Below are 9891 nucleotides of genomic sequence, written 5' to 3'. Positions count from 1 at the left end.
ATTGTCTGGACTCCTCGTCGTCCCCATCTTCCATCTCACTGCACAGTATTTCAACTTTGCAAGTGCTGTGATCCTGGGCAAGCAGGGGGGGCCCACTCGTTGGCGACGGCACTGGCACAGGGCCCCTGATAGTACGGTGGTGTGTCTGATGGCGGGTGGGCCGAACCTGCACTTTCATCTGCAGCTTCCTCTTTGTCACCGTGTAAGATGGAACTGTATATGGGAAGGGTAACCTGAGTTTCATCAGGGTCAGATTCAGGTCGTGTAGCGTGCGAGGGGAATGTAGTGGTCTGGGTCAATGTACCAGCAGATTCATCGAGCAGTGGCTGGGCATCAGTGCACTTGTGTCGCCCCCAGGAGTACAGTCGCCACAGTGGCATTACCTTCTTCCTAGGGAGTGTGATGTCATGCTTGGGAGCAACGAAGGATCTCTCTAGCAGGTTAACTGATTGGGCGGCGTTATTACCACGAGTCATGACCCTCCAAACAGCGTTCATGAAGGCAAAGTGTTTGTTTTACGTGGTCAGTATGGTTGCAAAGCTGAACCTTAAAGGAATGTCCAGAAGGGCACCACCAGGAGTGGAGCCTACGGTTAAATTCGACTCCACCTGGGAAACCTCAACCATGCCAGCTACAGAACAGATGCACACATTGCAAGCTTAATTCCGTTAACGAACGAGACTCCGTCATGCCCCGCGGTCCGAGTCCGGCTTACTAGAGGGACACGTGAGGCTCTGGCACATGAGATTGGCCAATAACTGGTGTGTCATGCCCTTACATGTCCGTGGCTGCATGTGCGCTACACTGAAAAGGCCAGCGTTTGTCGCTTACAGGTGCAGATAACCCGCTGAACAACGTTAGTGATGGGGATCACTGATTACAATTATTACCCGCGAACAATGATTTCCCAGTAAGTGCAGGTCAACCGCAGTCCCGGAATTAGGCCTAACCGTCATTCCTGAAAAAATGAAAAACTTACGTGTGCAAACCACAGGTGCTGTAGCTTGCTTAACAGCTCGCCAGCCATTCTCACGCCCAGTATGGATTACACGTGATTGCACAAAGGTTAGAAAGGGTACCGTATCCCCGGATAACATGTATGGATAGCGTACACATTCAAAATATATGTCTCAGGAGGCAGGCTCAGACGGTGTCAGGCCCAGTATGGATTGCACGTGATTGCACAAAGGTTAGAAAGGGTACCGTATCCCCAGATAACATGTATGGATAGCGTACACATTCAAAATATATGTCTCAGGAGGCAGGCTCAGACGGTGTTAGGCCCAGTATGGATTGCACGTGATTGCACAAAGGTTAGAAAGGGTACCGTATCCCCAGATAACATGTATGGATAGCGTACACATTCAAAATATATGTCTCGGGAGGCAGGCTCAGACGGTGTTAGGCCCAGTATGGATTGCACGTGATTGCACAAAGGTTAGAAAGGGTACCGTATCCCCAGATAACATGTATGGATAGCGTACACATTCAAAATATATGTCTCAGGAGGCAGGCTCAGACGGTGTTAGGCCCAGTATGGATTGCACGTGATTGCACAAAGGTTAGAAAGGGTACCGTATCCCCAGATAACATGTATGGATAGCGTACACATTCAAAATATATGTCTCAGGAGGCAGGCTCAGACGGTGTTAGGCCCAGTATGGATTGCACGTGATTGCACAAAGGTTAGAAAGGGTACCGTATCCCCGGATAACATGTATGGATAGCGTACACATTCAAAATATATGTCTCAGGAGGCAGGCTCAGACGGTGTTAGGCCCAGTATGGATTGCACGTGATTGCACAAAGGTTAGAAAGGGTACCGTATCCCCGGATAACATGTATGGATAGCGTACACATTCAAAATATATGTCTCAGGAGGCAGGCTCAGACGGTGTTAGGACCAGTATGGATTGCACGTGATTGCACAAAGGTTAGAAAGGGTACCGTTTCCCCGGATAACATGTATGGATAGCGTACACATTCAAAATATATGTCTCAGGAGGCAGGCTCAGACGGTGTTAGGCCCAGTATGGATTGCACGTGATTGCACAAAGGTTAGAAAGGGTACCGTATCCCCAGATAACATGTATGGATAGCGTACACATTCAAAATATATGTCTCAGGAGGCAGGCTCAGACGGTGTTAGGCCCAGTATGGATTGCACGTGATTGCACAAAGGTTAGAAAGGGTACCGTATCCCCAGATAACATGTATGGATAGCGTACACATTCAAAATATATGTCTCAGGAGGCAGGCTCAGACGGTGTTAGGCCCAGTATGGATTGCACGTGATTGCACAAAGGTTAGAAAGGGTACCGTATCCCCGGATAACATGTATGGATAGCGTACACATTCAAAATATATGTCTCAGGAGGCAGGCTCAGACGGTGTTAGGCCCAGTATGGATTGCACGTGATTGCACAAAGGTTAGAAAGGGTACCGTATCCCCGGATAACATGTATGGATAGCGTACACATTCAAAATATATGTCTCAGGAGGCAGGCTCAGACAGTGTTAGGCCCAGTATGGATTGCACGTGATTGCACAAAGGTTAGAAAGGGTACCGTTTCCCCGGATAACATGTATGGATAGCGTACACATTCAAAATATATGTCTATACATCAGGAGGCAGGCTCAGACGGTGTCAGGCACAGTATGGATTTGACGGCCCAGATTACACAGCGGAGGAGCAGGGAGAGGTAAAGATTGCAAATGCTGGGGCCCTGCCCAAGCAAGGGGGGCCCACTCTTGGGTGTCGGTACTGGCACTGGGCCCCTCATAGTACAGCGGTGTGTCTGACGGCGGGTGTGCACCACCACCGTCAGAGACACTTGATTGCACTATGAGGGACCCTGTGCCAGTGCCCGCGCCCAAGAGTCGGCCTACCCACCTGTCCAGGGCAACGGCACTTGCACGGTGTCGTGCGCTAGGTGGTGACCCCGGCCATGGGGGGGAGGCAGCACAGTTAGGGAGTTTTAGAAAGTGGCATATGTTGACGTTGGACATTCAGCTGATGCAAAAGGCGAAATAGGTGAAGTACCAGGAAGAGGTGGACCAAAGCAAGCCATTTTTCTGTCACCCTTTGTGTCATCAGGGGAAGGTGGGACAAAATCCTTGGAAACCCATGCGTGGTTCATTTTAATGAAGGTTAGATCATCCACATTTTGGGTTGACAGACGGGTCCTTTTTTCTGTCAGGATTGATCCAGCTGCACTGAAGACTCTTTCCGATAGCACACTTGCAGCTGGGCAAGCGAGCTCCTGTCAGGCATATTGGGCCAATTCAGGCCAGGTGTCCAGATTAGCGGCCCAATAGTCAAAGGGGAATGACCTGTGTGGGAGAACATCGATATGGGAGGAAAAGTAGTTTGTAACCATAGTTGACAACTGCTGTCTCCTGTCACTTTCCATCGATGCAGTATTACCAGTTGTGTGAGTGGTATTTGAAAAATCAGTCCACAACATTGTCATGAAACCCCTGTCTCCAACGCCACTTCTGCTGTGTGCACCACGAACACCTCTGCCAAGCTGCCCCCGGCCCGTACGGCTCGTGTGAGAACCATCACCGCTGCTGTGTACTGGGAATGCCTCAAGCAACCGATTTACCAGAGTTGCTTGTTTATTAGCCAATATTAGGTCAAGGTTCTCCTGTGGCATGATGTTTTGTAATTTGCCTTTATAGCGTGGATCCAGGATGCTGGCCAACCAGTAGTCGTCATCGTTCATCATTTTGGCAATGCGGGGGTCCCTTTTTAGGATCCGCAAGGCATAATCTGACATGTGGGCCAAAGTTCCCGGTGTCAATGATGCACTGCGAGTGCTGGGTGGAGGAGCACTTTCTGGCAAATCCACATCCCTCCAGTCACGCACAAACCCTGTACCAGACCTTGCCATGCCAACATTTTCACTTGCCCCACGAGATGCATCCTCCTCCCCTAAGTAATCATCCCCATCATCATCCTCCTCCTCCTCTTCTTCCTCCACCTCGTCCAGGAGAGGTCCATGAGCAGACAATGGCTGAATGTCATCAAGGATTCCCTCCTCCTCTTCCTCCTCATCAACATTGGCTGCAGACGCCTGCTCCTTAAGGTGCGTCAAAGTTTGCATGAGCAGACGCATAAGTGGGATGCTCATGCTTAGGATGGCGTCGTCTGCGCTTACCAGCCGTGTGCATTCCTCAAAACACTGAAGGACTTTACAAAGGTCTTTCAGCTTCGACCACTGCACACCTGTCAACTCCATGTCTGCTCTCAAAGTGCCTGGCCGTGTATCCTCCCACAAATGCATTATGGCCTGCCTCTGCTCGCACAGCCGCTCCACCATGTGCAGGGTGGAGTTCCACCTTGTTGCAATGTCGATAATGAGGCGGTGGTTGGGAAGGTGGAGCAATCGCTGCAGCTTCTGCATACGAACGGAGTGTACAGGCGACCGGCGGATGTGCGCGCACAGTCTTCGCACCTTCTGGAGCAGGGCTGTTAACTCCGGATAATTTTTGAGGAAGCACTGCACCACCAGGTTCAAGGTGTGAGCCAAGCAAGGTATGTGGCTGAGTTTTGAAAGGGCTATGGCTGCCACAAAATTACGGCCGTTATCACTAACTACCTTGCCTGCCTCAAGATGTACACTGCCCAGCCATGACTCAGTTTGTCGCTGAAAGTACTTGGCCAGCACCTCGGCGGTGTGTCTGTCGCCCAAACACATCATCTGCAACACAGCCTGCTGACGCTTTCCACTAGCTGCTCGATAGGGGGACACATCGTGTGCAACAGTGGCAGCTGCAGATGGAGTGCTCGTACGACTGCGCTCTGTGGACGAGCTTTCGCTTCTGGAGGAGGAGGAGGAGGGTCGAACGCCTACAGCCAACTGTTTCCTATACCGTGGGCTAGGCAGCACTGTCCCACCACCGCTGTCCCCTGTGGACCCTGCATCCATCACATTAACCCAGTGCGCAGTGATGAACACGTAACGGCCCTGGCCATGCCGACTGGACCATGCATCAGTTGTGAGGTGCACCTTTCCGCTCACTGACTGCTTGAGTGCATGGACAATGCGGTCTTTCACATGATGGTGGAGGGCTGGGATGGCTTTGCGAGAGAAGAAGTGGCGACTGGGTAGGTCATAGCGTGGTACTGCATAGGCCATGAGTTCGCGGAAAGCTGTGCTTTCCACCAACCGAAAGGGCATCATCTCAAACGAGATTAGTTTGGCAATGTGGGCGTTCAAACCCAGTGTACGCGGATGAGAGACTGAGTACTTTCTTGACCTACTCATAGTGTCTGGGAGGGTGAGCTGGACTTGAGAGCTGCATATGGTGGAAGTAGCGGTGGACAGGGCGGACTGAGAGAGGGTTGATGATGGTGATGGAGTTGGTGTTCTTTCTGATGGCCTAGAATCAGTCTTTCGTTGATATAACAGTGGGATTCCCTGACTGCTGTGGTCTTGCAACGACACCTCAACATTTGCTGCTGTGCTAACCGGTGGGCTTACAGTGGGGGAAACAATGTAGCGTTGCTGACTACCTTCGTTGTGATCAGTTGCACATGTGGCACTTGAGGTTTGGTGTTGTGTCCACGCTTGCAAGTGCATGCTGGTTAAATGTCTAAGCATGCAACTGGTATTCAAATTTTTCAGATTTTTCACTCGGCTAAAGGTCTGCGCACTTCTTACAGATAACCTTGGCCTGATCATGAGGATTTTGGTCAAAAAAGTGCCACACTGCACTCTTCCTACTTTGGCAGACATTTTGCGGCCTAGCACGCTGTGATCTTTTGACCCTCTGGACAAGCTGTCCAGCAACTCTTTTGATGTTTGAAACCTGTCTTTGGAGTGCTCCGGGCCTGCCAGATAACAGCTGTTGCGATGTCGATGTCTGCTGTGGATGCTCCTCATCTGAGCTATTGGAAGCAGCACCCTCTTCCCCCAATGGATGCCAATCTGGGTCAACAACTGGGTCATCCATCACATCCTCTTCTATGTCATGTGCACCTTCCTCTGTGTCACCGTGTATGGTGGTATAGTGTGCGGGAAGGGGCACCTGAGTCTCATCAGGGTCAGAATCTGGCTCTGTACACTGCGAGGACAATGTAGTGCTCTGAGTGAATGTACCAGCAGAATCATCCATCAGCGGCTGTGCATCAGTGCACTCCATGTCAGATTCATCTTGGCCTGGGTAATTCACCATTTCACTTGATAATCCAGGCATGGTATGTGAAAACAGCTCCATGGAGTAATCAGTAGTATGGCCTGCATCATCCTTCAATCTTGGTTGGGGTGAAGGACACAAGGAAAGGTGTGGTTCATGAACATGAGCCTCCAATGACGACTCAGTGCTTTTACTTTTTACAACTGAAGAAGAGGAGGCGATAGAGCTGGAGGCTGAGTCAGCAATGTAAGACAAAACTTTTTCCTGATGCTCTGGCTTTAAAAGCGGTTTGCCAACTCCTAGAAAACTAAGCGTTCGAGGCCTTATGTAGCCAGACGATGACGCAGGGTCAGCACCTCCTGCATTCGGTCCTATTTTGCTCTTGCCACTACCATCAGATCCACCACCAACACCATCATTACCAGCTGCCAACCCCCGCCCAATTCCACGGCCTCTTCCACCAGCCTTCCTCATTTTTGGTAGAAATGTAGACAAAATCCAACAAACTATATAGTAATGTAAAACAAGGTACAAGGTGTCTATAGGACAGGTGAGATTTTGAATTTCTGCAGACACTTGTGGACACTGGACACTTTTGGATTGTGTGAGGCCCACTGATATCTGAGCGCTATGTGACAGGCTCGATGGCACAGCTGTGACCAAAGTGACTAGAGGATAAGGGAGATTTTGAATCTCTGCACACACTTTTGGACACTGGACACTTTTGGATTCTGTGAGGCCCAATGAATATCTGAGCGCTATGTGACAGGCTCGATGGCACAGCTGTGACAAAAGTGACTAGAGAATAAGGGAGATTTTGAATCTCTGCACACACTTTTGGACACCGGATGGACACTTTTGGATTGTGTGAGGCCCACTGATATCTGAGCGCTATGTGACAGGCTCGATGGCACTGCAGTGACCAAACTGACTAGAGGATAAGGGAGACTTTCAATCTCTGCACACACTTTTGGACACTGGACACTTTTGGATTGTGTGAGGCCCAATGAATATCTGAGCGCTATGTGACAGGCTCGATGGCACAGCTGTGACCAAAGTGACTAGAGGATAAGGTAGATTTTGAATCTCTGCACACACTTTTGGACACTGGACACTTTTGGATTGTGTGAGGCCCACTGATATCTGAGCGCTATGTGACAGGCTCGATGGCACAGCTGTGACCAAACTGACTAGAGGATAAGGGAGATTTTGAATCTCTGCACACACTTTTGGACACTGGACACTTTTGGATTGTGTGAGGCCCAATGAATATCTGAGCGCTATGTGACAGGCTCGATGGCACAGCTGTGACAAAAGTGACTAGAGGATAAGGGAGATTTTGAATCTCTGCACACACTTTTGGACACCGGATGGACACTTTTGGATTGTGTGAGGCCCACTGATATCTGAGCGCTATGTGACAGGCTCGATGGCACAGCTGTGACCAAAGAGACTAGAGGATAAGGGAGATTTTGAATCTCTGCACACACTTTTGGACACTGGACACTTTTGGATTGTGTGAGGCTCACTGATATCTGAGCGCTATGTGACAGGCTCGATGGCACAGCTGTGACCAAATTGACTAGAGGATAAGGGAGATTTTGAATCTCTGCACACACTTTTGGACACTGGACACTTTTGGATTGTGTGAGGCCCAATGAATATCTGAGCGCTATGTGACAGGCTCGATGGCACAGCTGTGACCAAAGTGACTAGAGGATAAGGGAGATTTTGAATCTCTGCACACACTTTTGGACACTGGACACTTTTGGATTGTGTGAGGCCCACTGATATCTGAGCGCTATGTGGCAGGCTCGATGGCACAGCTGTGACCAAACTGACTAGAGGATAAGGGAGATTTTGAATCTCTGCACACACTTTTGGACACTGGACACTTTTGGATTGTGTGAGGCCCAATGAATATCTGAGCACTATGTGACAGGCTCGATGGCACAGCTGTGACAAAAGTGACTAGAGGCTAAGGGAGATTTTGAATCTCTGCACACACTTTTGGACACTGGATGGACACTTTTGGATTGTGTGAGGCCCACTGATATCTGAGCGCTATGTGACAGGCTCGATGGCACAGCTGTGACCAAAGTGACTAGAGGATAAGGGAGATTTTGAATCTCTGCACACACTTTTGGACACTGGACACTTTTGGATTGTGTGAGGCCCACTGATATCTGAGCGCTATGTGACAGGCTCGATGGCACAGCTGTGACCAAAGTGACTAGAGGATAAGGGAGATTTTGAATCTCTGCACACACTTTTGGACACTGGACACTTTTGGATTGTGTGAGGCCCAATGAATATCTGAGCGCTATGTGACAGGCTCGATGGCACAGCTGTGACAAAAGTGACTAGAGGATAAGGGAGATTTTGAATCTCTGCACACACTTTTGGACACTGGATGGACACTTTTGGATTGTGTGAGGCCCACTGATTTCTGAGCGCTATGTGACAGGCTCGATGGCACAGTTGTGACCAAAGTGACTAGAGGATAAGGGAGATTTTGAATCTCTGCACACACTTTTGGACACTGGACACTTTTGGATTGTGTGAGGCCCACTGATATCTGAGCGCTATGTGACAGGCTCGATGGCACAGCTGTGACCAAAGTGACTAGAGGATAAGGGAGATTTTGAATCTCTGCACACACTTTTGGACACTGGATGGACACTTTTGGATTGTGTGAGGCCCACTGATATCTGAGCGCTATGTGACAGGCTCGATGGCACAGCTGTGACCAAAGTGACTAGAGGATAAGGGAGATTTTGAATCTCTGCACACACTTTTGGACACTGGACACTTTTGGATTGTGTGAGGCCCAATGATTATCTGAGCGCTATGTGACAGGCTCGATGGCACAGCTGTGACAAAAGTGACTAGAGGATAAGGGAGATTTTGAATCTCTGCACACACTTTTGGACACTGGACACTTTTGGATTGTGTGAGGCCCAATGAATATCTGAGCGCTATGTGACAGGCTCGATGGCACAGCTGTGACCAAAGTGACTAGAGGATAAGGTAGATTTTGAATCTCTGCACACACTTTTGGACACTGGACACTTTTGGATTGTGTGAGGCCCACTGATATCTGAGCACTATGTGACAGGCTCGATGGCACAGCTGTGACAAAACTGACTAGAGGATAAGGGAGATTTTGAATCTCTGCACACACTTTTGGACACTGGACACTTTTGGATTGTGTGAGGCCCAATGAATATCTGAGCGCTATGTGACAGGCTCGATGGCACAGCTGTGACAAAAGTGACTAGAGGATAAGGGAGATTTTGAATCTCTGCACACACTTTTGGACACTGGATGGACACTTTTGGATTGTGTGAGGCCCACTGATATCTGAGCGCTATGTGACAGGCTCGATGGCACAGCTGTGACCAAAGTGACTAGAGGATAAGGGAGATTTTGAATCTCTGTGTGACGAACAGCCCACGGCCGTTCGTCCACTTACGGGCGACGACTAACGGGGGTCCCGCTGCCACCAAAACGCGACGGACAGCGGACCCTGTGTCACCACTATGTCACGATCCCACCACTGACACCGGTGTATCAGCGGACGGAGGGACGTGACACAATGCCGGCACACGGCTATCACAGGCGCAGTGGGGCTTATCTTAGTTATCCCACCACTGGCACCATGTGACAAAAATATCCAGCAAGCTAATCTCGCTCTACAATTTGCCGCAGGGGGAGTTTAATTTGGATGCCCCACCACTGCTATCA

Source organism: Dendrobates tinctorius, unplaced genomic scaffold (genome assembly GCF_039654945.1).
Source record: "Dendrobates tinctorius isolate UK_male_01 unplaced genomic scaffold, ASM3965494v1 ptg000091l, whole genome shotgun sequence".
NCBI classification, from domain to species: domain Eukaryota; kingdom Metazoa; phylum Chordata; class Amphibia; order Anura; family Dendrobatidae; genus Dendrobates; species Dendrobates tinctorius.
The sequence above is the reverse complement of the archived record's forward strand: the minus strand, read 5'-3'. Positions refer to the sequence as shown.